At 42.2% G+C, this 20,260-nt stretch overlaps 1 protein-coding gene across 5 annotated transcripts in view; it reads right to left on the bottom strand.

Moving 5' to 3' along the window:
* MICU1 (mitochondrial calcium uptake 1) overlaps positions 1–17,985 on the bottom strand; it is a 267,615-nt gene extending 249,630 nt beyond the window's left edge. For 4 of the 5 annotated variants that reach the window (XM_017854624.1, XM_017854626.1, XM_017854627.1 and 1 more), the window contains exon 1: positions 17,805–17,985. The gene's annotated coding sequence lies outside the window, so the exon portion shown is untranslated. The remainder of the gene's footprint in view (positions 1–17,804) is intronic. The other variant, XM_017854625.1, reaches the window with a different exon arrangement.
* Positions 17,986–20,260: the final 2,275 nt, after the last annotated feature.

Below are 20,260 nucleotides of genomic sequence, written 5' to 3'. Positions count from 1 at the left end.
ACCCAAGCTGGAGTGCAGTGGTGCAATCTCAGCTCACTGCAACCTCCACCTCCTGGATTCAAGCGATTCTCCTGCTTCAGCCTCCCGAGTAGCTGGGATTACAGGCATGTGACACCACATCCAGCTAATTTTTGTATTTTTTTTAGTGGAGACAAAGTTTTGCCATGTTGGCCAGCTGGTCTCAAACTCTTAGCCTCAAGTGATCCACCCATCTCGGCAGCCCGAAGTGCTGGGATTATAGGCGTTAGCCACCTCTCCTGGCCAAAATGCTTCTTTTTGTCTAACCTAAATACCATTTGAATCCTTTTCAAAAAATGAGGAAAGGACTTGAATAGACATTTCTCCAAAGATGTACAAATGGTCAGTAAACACATGAAAAGATGCTCAACATCATCAATCATTAGGCAAAAGCAAATTAAAACCATAATGAGGTATTATTCACACCCAGAACAGAGTATCTATTATCAAAAAACTAGAATATTTTCCAGAGAAAATGTGGAGAAATTGGGACCTTTGTGCATTGTAGGTGGGAATGTAAAATAATGCAGCTATTGTTAGTCGAATTAAGTTTGGCCTAAAGCTACCTTCATACATATTTTAAGGTTGGCCTAAATGTTTCTCCATACTTAGCTGTAACCTAACGATGTATAAATAGACCTACTCTTGTAGCAAGTACTCAAGTCTCAGCCAATCACAGGCACCCAACTGTTCAAACCAAGTTCAAATAAGGCAAACTCTAGCTGTAACCAATCCAGCCATTTCTGGACCTCACTTCTGTTTTCTGTCTATGAATGTTATCTGACCATGAAGCAGCCCTAGAGTTGGTCTGAATCCATTCTGGTTCTGAGGGCTGGCCAATTCACAAATCATTCTTTGCTCAAATAAGCTGTTAAATTTAATTTGTGTAAAGTGTTTTAATAGTATGTATACACAATGGAATATCATTCAGCCATTAAAAAGGAAGGAAATTCTGGCATATGGTACAATATGGATAGATTCAAAAGAACAAATACCTTATGATTCCACTTATATGAGGTACCCAAAATAGTAAAAATTCAGAGACAGAAGGTAGATTAATGGTTACCAAGAGCTTGGAAGAGGGAAAATGGGAAGTTATTGTTTAATGGGTTCAGAGTTTCTGTTTAGAGATGATGACAAAGTTCTGAAAATGGAAAGTGGCAGTGGTTGCATGACATGTTGAATGTATTTAATGACAATGAAGTATACATTAAAAAGTGGTCACACCAGGCATGATGGCTCACATCTATAATCCCCATGCTTTGGGAGGCCAACGTGGGGAGGATCACTTGAGGCCAGGAGTTTAAGACCAGCTTAGGCAACACAGTGAGACCCCATCCCTACAAAAATTTTTAAAACTGGTTTGGCATGGTGGTACACACCTATAATAGTCCAGCTACTCAGGAAGCTGAGGCAGAGGGATCACTTGAGTCTAGGAGATTGAGACTACAGTGAGTTATGATCACACCACTGTACTCCAGCATAAGTAACAGAGTGACATACTCTCTCAAAAAAAAAAAAAACCAGTGTTAAAAAAGTAAATTTTATGTTATATATATTTTATGACACTTTTTTAAAGAAGAATGTATCTAGTCCAAATTATGTGGAATATGGCAACTGATTCATCATTTATCTGAGATTTAAAATTTTAAGAGAACAAAAACTGCCAAGGATGGTGTAATTAGAATTTACTAAAAAGACTTTGCAAAGACACAAGCAGAGTTAACAAAAACCAACAAGAGATAGTAAAGCACTCTGAACATAAAGAGTGGGAAGACAGTGGGCCTTACTGGGCCAGGGAAGGTAATACTGGAATTACCAGAACTCAGTCAACTGTAGTTACGGCTTTGGGAAACAGCTGACAGAAGCTGTGTGGCCTTCAGCAGAGGAATACAACTATTACCACTGACAAGGAGGGAGCCAGGGAAATACACACCCAGACATCACTGTCCTCCCAACTTCTGTCTTCGCCAAACCCTACTGGATTACAAAAGAAAAAGAGTTTATAGGCCGGGCGCGGTGGCTCAAGCCTGTAATCCCAGCACTTTGGGAGGCCGAGACGGGCGGATCACGAGGTCAGGAGATCGAGACCATCCTGGCTAACACAGTGAAACCCCGTCTCTACTAAAATACAAAAAACTAGCCGGGCCAGGTGGCGGGCGCCTGCAGTCCCAGCTACTCGGGAGGCTGAGGCAGGAGAATGGCGTAAACCCGGGAGGCGGAGCTTGCAGTGAGCCGAGATCGCGCCACTGCACTCCAGCCTGGGCGACAAAGCGAGACTCTGTCTCAGAAAAAAAAAAAAAAAAAAAAAAAGAGTTTATGGATGTAGCTTATAAAAGGCAACCTCTTGGAGCATAAAGCTTAGTGGAGAAGGTTAGAGGGTGAATACAGAGGGGCAAATGGAGACTATGTAGTACAACATGATACATTACTTTACCTCATATTTCTATTTTACTAGCCAAAGGAAAAACTGTAATAAATATGCTTATCAGTACAAAGAAAAACTTCCTGCTGCCACAAAAAAGTAGGCAAGTAACTGGATTAAAATCTAAGATTTTTGTTGTTTAAAAAAAAACAGGCCAGGTGTGGTTGCTCACACCTGTAATCCCAGCACTTTGGGAGGTCGAGGTGGGCAGATCACCTGCGATCATGAGTTCGAGACCACCCTGGCAAACATGGCGAAACCCCGTCTCCAACAAAAATCCAAAAATCAGCTGGGTGTGATGGTGCGTGCCTGTAATCCCAGCTACTCGGGAGGCTGAGGCAGGAGAATTGCTTGAATGAACCTGGGCAGCAGAGATTGCAGTGACTTCATCTCAAAAAAAAAAAAAAATAAAAAGAGAGCCCTGCGTTAAGAAATAAGATAAAAGTGAAAAGAAAGAAAGAAAAAAACCCAGTTTTGATGAGATATATGGTCTACCCCAATACTCTCAAACACTGAAAATAACAGACTAAAGGAGTGATATACTAGAATACTAGAGCTGAAAGAGTCCTTAACATTTTTCAAAATTTCAGTATGAGAGGGAATAGTCCAGGGAGGTGATAAGCAACTCCATCACTGTCATAAAGCTCTCTGGGCACTGCAGTGTGTTCCTATAGTCTCAGCTGCTTGGGAAAATTAGGCAGATGGATCACTTGAGGCCAGGAGTTTGAAGCTACAGTGCTACATAGTGACTGTGAATAGCCACTGCACTCCTGCCTGAGCAACACAATGAAACCTTATCTCTTAAAAACCAACCAACCAAAAAACAAACAAACAAAAAATCACAAAGCTAGATAACAGCGAAATTGGAAACTGAAACCAGATTTGGTAACTCCTTTCCTTATCGTCTTCCTATCAAACTATACTACAGAAAGAAATCTGTGTATGTGTTTAATATTGGGAAAATCAACTAGTAAACAGGCTTAAAGAAATAAATAAAATCCCAGACTCATAAGGCTAAAATGTTTAATTTCTTATAGAACTCCAGATTTCCCACAATAACACTAGAGTCTGCCATCTATTTTCTTAACCAAAAAAAAAAAATGACACTTCGTGAATCTTAACACAGTACACAAAGTATTTCAGGAGCTGACCAGACTTTAATCTGAGCCTAAAGAAAACATGCAGTTGAAAAGGAAATTATTAATGAGTTAGGAGCCATTTTCCTATAGAGTATGAAATTAAAACCTCTAGGCTAAAAGAGTAATGGGAGTTATGCCAAGGCTTTGACAGTCGAATTACTCTTTCAAAAGGGTGGAATATAGCTAGGTTTAGTGGCTTATGCCTATAATCCCAGAGCTTTGGTGGCTGAGGCAGAAGAATCACTTGAGGCCAGAAGTTCCTAACCACCCTGGGCAAGATAGCAAGACCCTGTCTCACAAAAAACAATTTAAAAAAATTAGCCAGGCAAGGTGGCACATGCATGTAGCCATAACTACTCAGGAGGCTGAGGCAGGAGGACTCTTTGAGCCTAGGAGTTTGAAGCTGCAGTGAATTATGATTGCACCATTGTACTTTAGCCTGGGTGACAGAGTGAGACTCTGTCTCAAAAAAAAAAGTTGGGATATATATGAAGAACGCATACTCCACTGGTGAAGACGACGCAAAATTCACTTCCTAAAATGCATACGAATTACATACAAAGAATAAAAAAGAGAGAAAAGATGCAGTATCTATAAGACAAGATCTATAATATAAAGAAAAACTAGAAATATTAAAGATTAAGGCCGGGCGCGGTGGCTCAAGCCTGTAATCCCAGCACTTTGGGAGGCCAAGACGTGGCGGATCACGAGGTCAGGAGATCGAGACCATCCTGGCTAGAGACTAGGTGAACCCTGTCCCTACCTAAATAGCCGGGCGCACGAGGCGGGCGCCTGTATATGCGCACAGCTACTCGGCAAGAGGCTGAGGCAGGAGAATGGCCGAAAGCCACAGAGGCGGAGCTTGCAGTGAGGCTGAGATCCGCGCACTGCACTCCAGCCTGGGTGGCAGAGGCAAGAGCCGTCTCAAAAAAAAAAAAAAAAAAGATTAAAAGTAATTATTGTATAAAATAAAAGCGAAGTTGTTTAAATGACTCCTTTTCAGAAAAAATATTAACTCAAACTTTTATATGCTTATTTTAAAACTTTCAAACATGCAGCGAAAAATTTCAAAGACTACTATTATAAACACCATATGTGCATTACTTAAATTCAGCAATTAACATTTTGATATACTTGCTTCATCCATTTATCTATATAGCTATTCAACAAACTATTTTCTATGTTGAGTCATTTCAAAGTAAATTACAGACATCATTAGGAGAAACATTTTACCTCTAATTTTTTTTTTTTTTTTTTAAGAGACAGGGTTTTGCTCTGTCACCCAGGCTGTAGTGCAGTGGCATGCTCATAGCACACTGCAGCCTCAAAAGCCTAGGTTTAAGTAGTCCTTCTGCCTTAGCCTCCCAAGTGGCTAGGAACTACAGGGATGTGACAACACGCCTGGCTAATTTTTTTTTTATTTTTTGTAGAGCCGAGGTCCCACTATGTCATCCAGGCTGGTCTCCAACTCCCGGCCTCAAGTGATCCTCCCACTTCAGCTTCCTAAAGCTCTGGGATTATGAGCGTGAGCCACCACACCTGGCTGTACCCTATATTCTCCTGCACAACTACAATATTTTCTCCTACATAACTACATTATCAAATTTATTCAAATTAATAATTACCTAGTATCTTCCAATACTAGAACACATAGAAACTTCCCCAAAATTTACAGCTGATTTTTCAAACAAGGATCCATACAAACATGACACATTATCTTGGTTTTCTCTAGACAGTCTCTCTTAATCTGGAAGAGTTCCTCACACACAACCTTTTTCTCCCCTTGCAACTTTAGTTTTTGTTGTGTTAAAATACACCTAATAGGCTGGGCGCAGTGGTTCACGCCTGTAATCCCAGCACTTTGGGAGGCTGAGGCGGGGGGGAGGGGGGGGGATCACCTGAGGTCAGGTGTTCAAGACCAGCCTGGCCAACATGGCAAAACCCCGTCTCAACTAAAAATACAAAAAAAGTAGCTAGGCGTGGTGGCGGGTGCCTGTCCCGGCTATTTGGGAGGCTGAGGCAGGAGAATCGCTTGAACCAGGAGGTAGAGGTTGCAGTGACCCGAGATTGCGCCATTGCACTCCAGGCTGGGCACCAAGAGCAACACTCTGTCCCAAAAAAAAAACAACAACAACAACAACAAAAAACACATAATATAAAATGTACCCATACTCATTCAAATGGCTATTAATTAAATTAAAAAAAAAAAAAACAGAAAACAAGTGTTGACAAGGATGTGTAGAAACTGAAACCCTTGTACACTGCTGATAGGAATATAAAATAGTGCAGGCACGGCCTGGCGCGGTGGCTCAAGCCTGTAATCCCAGCAGTTTGGGAGGCCGAGACGGGCAGATCACGAGGTCAGGAGATTGAGACCATCCTGGCTAACATGGTGAAACCCCGTCTCTACTAAAAAAATACAAAAAAACCAACCGGGCGTGGTGGCGGGTGCCTGTAGTCCCACCCCCTCAGGAGGCTGAGGCAGGAGAATGGCGTGAACCCGGGAGGCGGAGCTTGCAGTGAGCTGAGATCCGGCCACTGCACTCCAGCCTGGGTGACAGAGCGAGACCCCGTCTCAAAAAAAAAAAAAAAAATAGTGCAGGCACTACAGAAAAAGTATGGCAGCTCCTCAAAAAATTAAACATAGAATTACCATATGATCCAGCAATTCCACTTCTTGGTATATTTCCAAAGGAATTGAAAGGAGGGACCTGAATAGATATTTGTACAGCCATGCTCAAAGCAGCACTGTGCACAACAGCCAAACGGCGGAAGCAACCCAAGTGTCCACTGATGGATGAATGGATAAGTAAAATGTGACACATCCATACAAGGAATATTATTCAGCCTTTTTTTTTTCTTAATTATGGCAAGATTTCATCATGTCATTTCACCTTCAAAAGGAAGGAAATTCTAGCATATGCTACAACATAGATGAACCTGAAGGATACTACGCTAAGAGAAACAAACCAATCAAAAAAAAGACAAACACTTTGTGATTTCACTTATATGAAGCACCTAGCATAGTCAAATCATAGAGACAGAAACTACAATGATGGATGCCAGAGGTTTCAGGGAGAGGGAAATGAGGAATGAGCCTTTAATGAGTATGGAGTTTTAGTTTGGGAAGTCATTTTGGAAATGAATGCTAGTGATGGTTGCATAACAATGTGAATGTACTTAATGCCACTGTACACTTAAAAATTATTAAAATGGCAAATCTTTAAGCTGTGCTAAAATATACATAACAGAAAATTGACCACTTTTAAGCATACAATTCAGTGGCATATACACTCACCATGTTGTACAATCATAGCACTAACCCTAATTTCTGAAGAGAAAAGGGCAAATATATTGCAGCATTTTTCACATTGTGGATTTGCCTGATGGCTTCCTTGTGGTGTGGTTTTGTTTCTTTGTGTTTTTTTGAGACGGAGTCTCACTCTGTTGTCCAGGCTAGAGTGCAGTGGCATGATCTTGGCTCATTGCAACCTCTGCCTCCTGGGCTCAAGTGATACTTGTGTCTCAGCTTCCCCAGTAATTGGGATTACAGGCATGTGCCACCAAGCCCAGCTAATTTTTGTGTTTTTAGTAGAGACAGGGTTTCACCACTTTGGCCAGGCTGCTCTTGAACTCCTAAACTCAAGCAATCTTCACTCCTTGGCCTCCCAAAGTGCTGGGATTACAGGTGTGAACAACAGCACCACAGCACACTTGTGGTGTGGTATTAAATCTTTCTCTATTCCTCTTTTTTTCCTGTAAACGGAAAGTTACATCTAAAAGTTAGATCACAAATTAAATATTTTTGGCAAGAATTCTACATAGATTATTTTGTATATTTCATGAGTCTTGACTTAGGCTTTTTTCTCTGATGTCTAATCTGCCATTAATCCCATTAAATGTATTTTGCATCTCAGACATTATAGTTTCCATCTCCGAAAGTTCCGTTTGAGTCTTTTTATACCTTTCATGTCTCTAACATGTTCAATCTTGGCCGGGCGTGGTGGCTCACATCTGTAATCCCAGCACTTTGGGAGGATGAGGCGGGCGGATCACAAAGTCAGGCGATCAAGACCACCCTGGCTAACACAGTGAAACCCTGTCTCTACTAAAACTACAAAAAATTAGCTGGGTGTGGCAGCATGCACCTGTAGTCCCAGCTACTTGGGAAGATGAGGCAGGAGAATGGCATGAACCCAGAAGGCATAGCTTGCAGTGAGCCGAGACTGCGCTACTGCACTCCAGCCTGGGCGAGAGAGCAAGACTCTGTCAAAAAAAAAAAAAGTTCAATCTTTATTCTAGTTTCCTGAGCATATGGAATATGCTAACTGTTTTAAATCCCTCCTTACTAATTCTATCATCTGTGTCACTTCTGTTTTGGTTTCTAATTTTTTTTCTCATCAGTATGAGTCACATTTTCCTACTTCTTTGCATGCCTAGTAATTTCTGACTAGATGCCAGACATTGTGAATTTTACCTTGTGTGCTTTCTCGTATCCCTATAACTATTTTTGAGCTTTATTCTGGGCCATGATTAAATTAGTAGGGAACAGTTTGGGCCCTTTCAGGTCTTGCTTTTAAGCTTTGTCAGGCTGGGCTGGAGAAGTATTTAGTTCAAGGTTAATTTACCCACTATTAGGGCAAAACCCTTAATAGACTCTACATAGAAACCCCATCTCTACTAAAAATACAAAATTAGCTGAGTGTGGTGGTGCGCGCCTGTAATCCCAGCTACATGGGAGGCTGACGCAGGAGAATCGCTTGAACCTGGGAGGCAGAGGTTGTGGTGAGCCAAGATCGCGCTATTGCACTCCAGCCTAGGCAACAAGAGCAAATCTCCATCTCAAAAAAAAAAAAAAAAAAAGAGAGAGCTACATAATGACCTGTAAGATGGTTTCCACTCTGGTTGGGGAAAAAAAAAAAAAAAAAACACCACTATTCCTAATTCGGCAAGTATTGTTTTACCTGATCTTTTCAAGTGATTACCTTCCTGGCCTCAGAAAGTTTTCTCACATATATATCCACTGATCAGTTCTCAGCAGAATACTTGAGAGGGATCCTCTGCAGTTCTCTGAAGTTCTCCCTCTCTGCAGCTATCTCCAGTTTTCTGCCCTGCAAACTCCAGATGCTTTGGCCTCCCCAGACTCCCTCAATTAAGGGAAACTATTGTGCTCTGCCTGGGTTCCCTGTCCCTGTTGTGCGGCTGGAAAACTGTCTGGCAGCAAGCCAGAGCAATCATAGACCTCATCTCATTTCTTTCCTATCTTTCAGGGATTACTCTCCTTGGCTGCACAATGCTCAAAATCTAGACAACCACTGTGTTACACATGTTTGTCTGCTTTTTTAGCTGTTTCAGGCAGGAAGGTAAGCCTAGTCCCTGTTACTACTACTTCACCAGAAACAGAAGACCATTTTTTTTTTGTCCCTTTTATTCATCTCTCTCTGAATTATTTTAAGGTAACTCAACTATTGTATCATTCCACTGCTATACATTTTGTTATGTCTCTCCAAAATATGGATTTTGACATAATGATGTCAGTTATACTCAACCAATTTAACCATTCCTAAGTATGATCTAACACCAGTCCATACTCTAATTTCCTCAATTAAAAAAAAATTGAACAACTGATAGTTTAAACTCTTTTTAATGCTAGCATTTAATAGACACTACTCTGTGAGGGGTACTATGCTAAGTACCTGATATCCATTACCTTATTTAGTCCTCAGTAACCCTTTGGGGTAAATATTATTATTACTCCCATTTCACTGATAAGAACACCAAAGCTTGCTGGGCATGGGGGCTGACACCTGTAATCCCAGAACCTTGGGAGGCTGAGGCGGCAGGGTCACTTAAGGCCAGGAGTTTGAAACCAGCCTGTGCAACATATTAAGACCGAGTCTCTACAAAAAAGTTAAAAATTAGTCAAGTGTGGTGGCACACACCTATAGTCCTAGCTACTCAGGAGGCTGAGGTATAAGGACTGCTTGAGCCCAGGAGTTTGAAGATGCAGTAAACTGTGGTCACACCACTACACTCCAGCCTGGGTGACAGTGCGAGACCCCAACTCAAAACAACAAAAAACCAGCAAAGCTCGAAGCTGTTAAAAAGTTTGCCTAGGCTGGCCGCAGTGGCTCACACCCGTAATCCTAGCACTTTGAGAGGCCGGGGCAGGCAGAGCACTTGAGGTCAGGAGTTAGAGACCGGCCTGGCCAACATGATAAAACCCCATCTCTACTAAAAATACAAAAATTAGCCAGGAGTGGTGGCGCATGTCTGTAATCCCAGCTACTAGGGAGGCTGACGCAGGAGAATCGCTTAAGTCCAGGAGACAGAGGCTGCAGTGAGCTGAGATCACGCCACTGCACTCCAGCCTGGTCAACTGAGCCAGACTCCATCTCCAAAATAAAAAACACAACTACCAGTTTGCCTTAGGTTATAGCATGGCAGAGGCAGGTTTCTCTGATCACAAACACTCTATTTTCTAAAAATAATTGTGTATCTTTATTATTTTTTTGAAAAGAAGTCTCATTATGTGGCCCAGGCTGGTCTTGAATTCCTGGGGTCAAGCAATCCTCCCACCTCAGCCTCCAAAATAGCTGACATTACAGGTGTGTGCCACTGCCCTGGCTCCCAAGGGAATTGCACTTAACCATTATGCTTCAGTACCATCTGAGGACTTATTAGCATAGAATGTCAGACAATATCAATGCTTACATTGAAAATCAAATTCTAAGATTGCTTAATTTAAATGCTATTGCAGGTCAAAGACCTGAAAAAAATAATAATGCTACTTTATTTGAAATATATTACAATAAAATCTGCTTAAAATTTAAAAAAATACAACTTTCAAATCTGAAAGTGAATTTTAATTGAAAAAGCACAACTTGGTTGAAATGAAATTAACTATCATCTCTAACTAGAGAATGCAGATTCGTTTAATTATAATGTGCTACCACAGCTCTTGTCAAGTAGAACAGGTTGCGATGCCAGAAATATTTTGTATCTGTGCTGTTCAATACAATAGCCACTAGCCATATGTGAGTACTGGGCATCTGAAATATGTCTAGTAAAACTAAGAGAAACTGAGTTTTTTATTTTCTTTATTTTTAATGAGCTTAAATTTAAATTGTAATTATCTGTTCATCTGTCCGTTTTCCCCACTAGGCTGTAAGGTCCTTGAAGAACAGAACATATTTTCATCTCTCCTTTCAATGTCTTGATACATATTAGAAACCTGTTTGTTGATATGTTGTAGAATATGTGGATGGAAATTTCTAGATGTGTCCAGGTAAATTCTCTAAATATATCAGACTGATAAAGGTTACAAAGTACAGACTTACTTTGTTGGATTATATCCTTTGTCTATTCTGACTTTTAAAAAAGATGAAATATCAGCCAGGCCCGGTGGCTCACGCCTGTAATCCCAGCTCTTTGGGAGGCTGAGGCAGGCAGATCACAAGGTCAGGAGATCGAGACCATCCTGGCTAACACGGTGAAACCCCGTTTCTACTAAAAATACAAAAAAATTAGCTGGGCGTGGTCGCAGGCACCTGTAGTCCCAGCTACTCAGGAGGCTGAGGCAGGAGAATGGTGTGAACCCGGGAGGCAGAGTTTGCAGTGAGCTGAGATTGCGCCACTGCACTCCAGCCTGGGCAACACAGCAAGACTCCATCTCGAAACAATAAATAAATAAAACAGATGATATATCTTATTTACTCATTTATTCACCAAACATGCTCTGAGCTTATACATTTGACAAAAACTCTGTTGTGTACTCGGTATACGATGATGAATAAGACCCAGTTTCTGGCATCAAGAATCACTCAATGTAATAGACAATACATACAATTGCTCCACAAAGTAAGAAGACTACTTTAAACAGATAAAGTAAATTATGAGAACCAACAAGGAAAATAACCACCCAAGGGTAGAGGGAGGTTCTACATACTGAACAACAATTCATTAATCTAGTTTAACGATGAACAGCAGCTCATCAATTGGGAGATGGCAGAATGGTGGAGAGGCATTCCAAGTACAACAAATAGCCTATGTAAAGGCATAAAGACACAAAAAGACATGGCAAACAGGGGGAGCAAAAAGTGTCTCATTCTGACTAGAACATGGGAAAACGAGTAAAAAGGGGAGGAGGATAAATTAGATCTAGATTCTAATACTCTTTTGTGCCATTATTACAGTGCTGACCCAATCTTATTAGGATGGTAGGCAAAGTATTCATGTTTACTTTTTTTAAAAAAAGGAAAAAAACAGCTTGCTAATTCCCATACTCAAAGAACAAACTTTAAAAAGCAAAATATAAATTATAATTTTTGCTTATAACAGACACCAAATCCAAATTAACTGTCCAAGCAAGGTTATTAGAATAGGCACTTTAAGATTTTGTTGTTTTTGAGCTGGAGTCTCACTCTGTCGCCCAGGCTGGTATACAGTGGTGCCATCTTGGCTCACCGCAACCTCTGCCTCCTGGGTTCAGGCAATTCTCATGCCTCAGCCTCCCAAGTAGCTGGGATTACAGGAGTGTGCCACCACATCTGGCTAATTTTTGTATTTTTAGTAGAGACAAGGTTTCACCATGTTGCTCAGGCTGGATTCGAACTCCTGACCTCAAGTTATTCTCCTGCCTCAGCCTCCCAAAGTACTGGGATTACAGGCATGAGCCACGGCACCTGGCCAAGCACTTCAAGTTTTAAATAAGCAACATTAAATCACTTTGAAGAGAAATGCAAGCACTATTTGTATACTTAACTGATGAGATATCTTTCTCAAATACTACACTAAAGTTTCAATTTTCTCATAGTAAAACCCATCTTGAACTTAGTATTAGTCTAGGAAACATTCATGATCTGCAAAAAATTGATCACCCTGTTAGTTTGGGGAAAAAAAGATGAGTCTACTTCTAGCCATTTCTTGCCTCATAAACAGAACTAAAACACCTCTCCCACGATGTGGCAATATTTAACTTTTCAATGCCAGGTTATTAATTATATTTAATGTCAATCACTTCTCATGGTTGTACAATTCCACAGCTACCTTTTTTTTTTTATTTTTTCAACTAACATTCTGTTATCTGTTTTACCCACAGGTATCTTATTTACAGGTATCCACTCTATCATGCTCTTAAAGCAAGACTGGCCAGGCATGGTGGCTCATGTCTGTAAGCCCCATATTTTGGGAGGCCAAGGCAGGCGGAATGCTTGAGCCCAGGAGATTGAGACCAGCCTAGGCAACATAGTGAGACCCCGTTTCTACAGGAAAAAATTGTTTTAACGATGAACCATCAGAATAAGGCATAAAGATACAAAACTAGTGTTAACTGTAGTTTTAAAGTTAACACCCAGTAACAGCAATTAGTTATAATTATGGTAATTTATTTTACATGCCATGTTCAAAATAAAGTGGTTTTGGATGGGTGCAGTGGCTCACACCTGTATTCCCAGCACTTTGGCTGGCAGATCACCTGAGGTCAGGAATTTCAGACCAGCGTGGCCAATATGGTGAAACCCCATCTCTACTTAAAATACAAAAAAAAAAAAAAAATAGCCGGCTGTGGTGGCAGGCACCTGTAATCCCAGCTACTCGGGAGGCTGAGGCAGGAGAATTGCTCGAACCCAAGAGGCAAAGGTCACAGTGAGCCAAGAGCGCGACATTGCACTCCAGCCTGGGTGACAAGTGTAAAACTCCATCTCAAAAAATAATAATAATTTTTAAAAATTAAGTGGTTTCTATACTAACAGTTTAAACATAAAATAATGAAAAGAACCAAGCATTTAATCATATCCACAACATGTATTTAAATATTTAAAACATTTTTATTTACTATGTATTAACTGCAGTTACTAATCAAGTTCACCCACGGTAATAAAAATATCAAGAATTTATTTTAACAAGCTGGCCAATACATAATATATTTAAAGTTATAAAACCTGAATATTCCAGACCAAAGGTACTAAACATGTAATAACAGTACAGATACACACACTGGAAGAGTTTAAATTTTTTCAAATTCTTTAAGTTATTATAATAACAAGCATTAAAAACAGAAAAAAATCAACATGTAAACTGTAAATACAATTTTTTATATTGCAAAAGGAAGCCAACTTCTCTTTTTTATTTATTTATTTATTTTTTGAGCCAGAGTCTTGCTCTGTCACCCAGGCTGGAGTGCAGTGGCATGATCTCTGCTCACTGCAAGCTCCGCCTCCTGGGTTCAGGGCATTCTCCTGCCTCAGCCTCCCCGGAGTAGCTGGGACTACAGGCGCTCGCCATGATGTCCAGCTAATTTTTTGCATTTTTTTTTTTTTCTTTTAGTAGAGATGGGGTTTCACCATGTTAGTCAGGATGGTCTCGATCTCCTGACCTCGTGATCTGCCCACCTCGGCCTCCCAAAGTGCTGGGATTACAGGCATGAGCCACCGCGCCCAGCCCCAAGCTCTCTTAATTAAAAAAAAAAACTCCACGAAAATTATTTTAGTGAATATCTGTTGTTTTTGCCTGTCCAGCAACCAATCTCTCTTCTCCAGAAAGTATCACCTCAATTTTTCTTTAGGAACTGTCACCCACCCTTAATTCAAATGGTTTCAAACTATATCCCTCTCCTTCCCACTCCAGGATGGGGACAAATTCCAAGCCTAGCCACATAAAACATTCCATCACTCTGGCCACAGGGACTGCCTCTCTAAGATGGGCAAAGACCCAAGTCAGGTCAATGAAACTACCATACAGTGGTGTGCTGGAACTGCGGAGAAAGGGAAGTTCTCTTTCTTCTTGGGTTTCTGAGGTTGAAGGAAGTAAGCCTAGTGCTGGTATTACAATCTTTCCCAGGGAATCAGACTCCAGAGCCTTAATTACTTTTCCACACTGAATCCCAAATATGCAAAGGGAACTAGGGGTTACCTGGTAGTAAGAGAAAAGATAAATTAGGACTTTGACTTTCAATATTGTATTTTCATAATGTTTCCATTTTCAAAATAAGCATATTACTTTTGTAATAGGAAAATAAAACATTTAAAATATTGCCCATGTTTTCTTCTCAAATATGCTCACATATTCATATTTCAATATCTTAAAAGTATTAACAATTTTCTCATAATTTACCAAAGCACATAGAATATCCATCTAAAAACAATCACCTTCTTCTTCTGGCACAAAATAAAGCTATTACAATATTTTCATTTTTAAATTATGAGTGGGAGGCCAGGTACAATGGCTCACACCTCTAACCCCAGCACTTGGGGAGGCTGAGGCAGGCGGATCACTTGAGTTCATGGGTTCGAGACCAGCCTAGCTAACATAGTAAAATCCCATCTCTATTAAAAATACAAAACTGAACCAGGCATCGTGGCGCACTCCTGTAATCCCAGGTACTCGGGAGGCTGAGGCAGGAGAATCGCTTGAACCCAGGAGGCAGAGGTTGCAATGAGCCGAAATTACACCATTGCATTGTAGCCTGGGGACCAAGAGTGAAACTTTGTTAAAAAGACAAGAAAGACAGAGCGAGACTCCATTTCCAAAAAAAAAAAAAAGACAAGAAAAGAAAAGGAAAGGGGAGAGGAGGGAGAAAGGGAGAAAAGAGAAAAGAAAGAAAAGAAAAGAAAAGGAAAATATGAGTGGAAAAAACAGTTTGAGTAAACCTTTTTTAAAAAAAACTGGTTCTTGTGGCTAGGCATGGTGGCTTGTACGTATAATCCCAGCACTTTGCGAGGCAAAGGCGGGAGGATCACTTGAGTCTGGGAGTTCAAGACTAGCCTGGGCAGGCCGGGTGTGGTGGCTCAGGCCTGTAATCCCAGCACTTTGGGAGGCCAAGGCAGGTGGATCACCTGAGGTCAGGAGTTCGAGACTAGCCTGACCATCATGTAAAATCCCATCTCTACTAAAAATAAAAAAAATTAGCCAGATGTGGTGCCTCGCCTGCAGTCCCAGCTACTTGGGAGGCTGAGGCAGAAGAATTGCTTGAACCCGGGAGGCGAAGGTTGCAGTGAGCCGAGATCACACCACTGCACTCCAGCCTGGGCAACAGTGTGAGACTCCTTTCCCACTCCCCAACAAAAGGACCAGCCTTGACAAAATGGCTGAACCCATCTCTATTTAATTAATTAGTGAATTAATTAAAAACTGGTTCTCATTTTAAAAGGGATAAACAATTGTACATGGAAAAAATGGTTAATGTTCAGCACGTGCTGCAGCCATGGTAAAAATGGCTCAAGAGATAAACCTAACTTTAAAGACTGAAAGTGGCAAAATTGGGTTTAAAAAAGCTTTATCAATTATATTAGTCCTATAACTCTGAATAGCATAAGATCTAAAGGAGTTGGTCAGTTAAATATTTCAATTATAATTATTTTGCATAATACTGCATTATGGAAAAATTTCATATCGTTTTATTCTTTTGTTGTTGCTGTTTTAAGAGACAGGGTATCACTCTGTTGCCCAAGCTGGAGTACAATGGTACGATCACTGCTCACTGCAGCCTCAACCTCGAGGGCTCAAGCCATCCTCCTGCCTCAGCCTCCCAAGTAGCCAGGACTACAGGCATGCACCTAGCTAATTTTTGTGTTTTGTAGAGATGGTCTTGCCATGTTGCCCAGGCTGGTCTCAAACTCCTGGATTCAAGGGATCCACCTGGCCTCCCAAAGCACTGGGATTATGGGCCTGAGACACCACTACCAGCCTGTTTTATTCTTAAATACAGGAAAGTTAGTCTCGAGATTCACTTCTTAGGAATGTAAACAATCTACTGAATATAGTAAATATAAAGGAAGACAGCAATAAACACTTTTGTTGTCTTCCATTTACTAGCTTTTATTAGTTTCTATCATTCTTTCCCTTTCTCCCCAGGCACACAAGCCACTCCAGAATATTCACTTTTTGTTAATATTATGTTTTACGACTCTCAGTAAGGGCACTTAGAAGATGTCAGGGACACTTGCTTGATACATTAGGTAGCCAGAGTGATGCTCTTAAGTGGAAGAGACAATCAGAGACATACCAACGGTGGGGACAAAGAGTAGCTGGAGGCAAAAGCTACCTTCTTACAGAAAAGTGGCAATGGGTTCTAAAGTTTTTAGGATAAGGCAACATTCAAAAAGCTCGTTACCTTGTCCACACCAGAAACACAGTAGGTGGGTCATTCTGGCCAACACCTTTGTCTCAAGATGCTGACGTTTATTATTGTCATATGGTCCAGTGAAACCTAAACTCTCCTACAGCTATCAACACCGAACTTGTTTCACCTAATGAAATGCAAACTCCTTTCTTAATACTGCTAGATCACTTCTCCACGTGCCCAAAAGGGATGTTTTAATATAAACAAAGGCACATCAAAAAAGCCACCCAAACAAGTGCGATAGAAACATTTACTGGTAAATAGGAAGAAAACTGGCGTTTCTAAGGTACCACAGGGAGACTAAAATATTTTACTCTAGTCCCCTAGCTATAAGATATGTATTATACTTATATTTACTAATGGCCACTGTATTTTTTAAGGCATGGTAAAGGGAAGGTAAAGAAACCATCAACCATACGATTACAGAGAAGGCAACTTAAAGAACAGTTTGTTTTCAACTCTTCCCCCAACATTCACATAGAGTCAATAAAATCTAGCTCTTTCTCAAAACAGTCTATGGTCGGCCAGAATGGGACGGTGAAAAGAAAACAGGGAGAACGTAATGAAAATGGGAAGGCGCTGGAAAAGATTAAAAACTGAACAGTCCGAGTAACCTGCACTTTGCATTGCTCCTTTGAGTCCTCACAGATTTTCCACTTACTTCGATTCAGTGGTTAATATTTCTCCGTATTAGAAATCCATCTGTGAACTCCCGCACCCACTTCCAACCACATCCACAAATTCCAAGAGAGCTGGTCAAGGCTACTAGAGTGTCCCACTCGCCCGTGAGGAGGGGGGCGTCGGCTCCAAGTTGGGAAGCCGGCATGGGAGAAGTTCTCCCGGGACGGGAGAAGGGACGGGTTGGGGTGAAGAAAAGTGGAGGACGGGAGGCAAGCAGGACTACGGACTCCTCTCAGCACCAAAAGCTGAGCGCATCAGGGAGACACAGGTATCCCGCCAGACCCGAGAAGTAGCCGGATGCCCGGGACGGACAAACGGCCAGCCTCGGAGCCCAGTTCCCTAAGGCTGTCTCGCCAACCCCCTTCCTCTTCGCCTTCCCTAAATTGCTGTCTCCCCATACCCTCCAGAGTCCGACACTCACGCGTCCAAGCACGAGCTCCAGCAGCTCCTCGGTCAAAGCCGCCCACCTCTGACAGCCATAGAGATGAAACAGCGGAGACAAACCTCCACCTCCTCCGCACACCCTCACGTGACTCTCCTAGCCGCTGGGCCTGTCGGGATCTTGGCGACAGGCGTGTGGGAGGGGCACAGAGGAAAAGGAATGGGAGGGGCGGGGAAATCAACGCGCCACGCCCCAGCCTCGGACCCCGCCCTAGCCCGGTCACTCCCCCTTACCCGGCTCGCGTTTAGGCGGGAAAGCTGGAGAGCTCCCAGAAGCTGTCAGGCATTTCTTCTGGTTTTTTTCCCCTCCACAAGGGTCATAGGAATCTGTTGAGAAATTTATTGTGGCTCATGACACCTCCTCGGTACCCGTTTTCGTGTTGGCTAAGCAAAAAGGAGTTCGTGAAAAGAAAACTGGACCACAGTGAGTTGGAAATTGTTTCTTTCCAACTCTGTTTCGTTTTATCAGAGATAAAATTTTGTCAGAGTTAAATGTTCCTGTTTCATAACCTTGAGCCCTTTTTTGGATTTAGAAACCCTCACCACTTCCTCTACTGGATGGGTTTTTCAGGTGTTTTATTTGCAGACTAATATTATTGCAGAGTTTATAGTCTCTAAGCCACTAAAAAAATGTTTTCCCTTGAAGAAGATTTTGTTTTGTTTTGTTTTGAGATAGAGTTTCACTTTTGATGCCCAGGCTGGAGGGCAATGGAGCGATCTCGGTTCACTGCAACCTCCGCCTCCCGGGTTCAAGTGATTCTCCTGCCTCAGCCTCCTGAGTAGCTGGGATTACAGGCATGCGCCACCACACCCAGCTAATTTGTATTTTTAGTAGAGACTGGGTTTCTCCATGTTGGTCAGGGTGGTCTCGAACGCCCGACCTCAGGTGATCCGCCCACCTCGGCCTCCCAAAGTGCGAGGATTACAGGCGTGAGCCACTGCGCCCGGCTGAAGAAGGTGTTTTTATCAGAAAAATGGGATGGGAAAGGATCCTCACCCCTGCTGTGGAAATAGAATGGAAATAGGACTATAATACCAGAGAGTGTGTTTGGTTTTTTTTTGGGTGGGAGTAGGGGGTGGGTTGGTTGGTTGTTCGTTTGTTTTGAGACGGAGTCTCGCACTGTGGCCCAGGCTGGAGTGCAGTGATGCGATCTCAGCTCACTGCAACCTCCTCCTCCCAGGTTCAAGTGATTCTTCTGCCTCAGCCTCCCGAGTAGCTGGGATTACAGGCGCACCCCGCCACGCCCGGCTAATTTTTGTATTTTTAGTAGAGACGGGGTTTCACCATGTTGGCCAGGCTGGTCTTGAACTCCTGACCTCAGGCGATGCTTGCGTCTCGGCTTCCCAAAATGCTTGGATTACAAGTGCGAGCCACCGCGCCAGTCCCAGAGAACTTTCAAACAATATTTGTTTTTCAAGAATTAACGTAGCAGAGCTGTGGAAAAGGGAACAACTATAGAAACAAAGCCAACAAAACCATCTCTGAGGTAAATTGTGAAGTAAGCAGTATCAACTCTGTATTCTCCATTTCTTCTCAGACCCAACTAACCAAAGTACAATAAATGATTGTGTTCATGGCGCTGTGCTGGAGCTTTACATACAACCCAGTGTTTGTCTACACCACTCTAGGATGGATACTGTTTTATTCATTTGCAGGTAGGGAAGCCAGCTGACACTCCTAGGTAATGCAGTACGTGCAGTAGCAGGACATAGACCTGACCTGAGGGCCTCTGAGGCTTCCACTCTTAAATGATGTAATTCAGGCCCGGCGCGGGGGCTCTCGCCTGTAATCCCAGCACTTTGGAAGGCGGAGGCGGATGGATCACGAGGTCACGAGATCGAGACCATCCTGGCTGACACAGTGAAACCCTGTCTCTACTAAAAATACAAAAAATAAGCCGGGTGTGGTCGTGGGCGCCTGGAGTCCTAGCTACTCAGGAGACTGAGGCAGGAGACTCGCTTGAACCCGGGAGATGGAGGTTGCAGTGAGCCAAGATCGTGCCACTGCACTCCAGCCTGGGTGACAGAGCAAGATTCTGTCTCAAAAAAAAAATGTACTTTAGTCCGTTGTCCTCTGACCTGCCTTGCCACAGGAGTTAGGAATCATTGCTAATTTGCTTGCCAAGCCATCAAAATGTACCTTTTCTGTCGTGTCTCTTCCCATTTAGACACTGTTCTCTGTTAAGTGAGAAACCTGATAAAGAAATTATTCCCCCCGCCCCTGGTTTTTTTGTTTTATGTTTTTTGTTTTATTGAGACGAGGTCTCTGTCACCCGGGCTGGAGTGCAGGTGGAGTGATGTCAGCTCACTGCAGCCTCTGCCTCCTGGGTTCAAGCGATTCTCCCACCTCAGCCTCCTGGCACTACAGGTGGGCACTACCATGCCTGGCTAATTTTTAAATTTTTTTTTTTTTTTTTTTTTTTTTTTTTTTTTTTT

This window comes from Rhinopithecus bieti, unplaced genomic scaffold (genome assembly GCF_001698545.2).
Source record: "Rhinopithecus bieti isolate Rb0 unplaced genomic scaffold, ASM169854v2 scaffold_36008, whole genome shotgun sequence".
Taxonomy (NCBI): domain Eukaryota; kingdom Metazoa; phylum Chordata; class Mammalia; order Primates; family Cercopithecidae; genus Rhinopithecus; species Rhinopithecus bieti.
The sequence above is the reverse complement of the archived record's forward strand: the minus strand, read 5'-3'. Positions and strand labels throughout refer to the sequence as shown.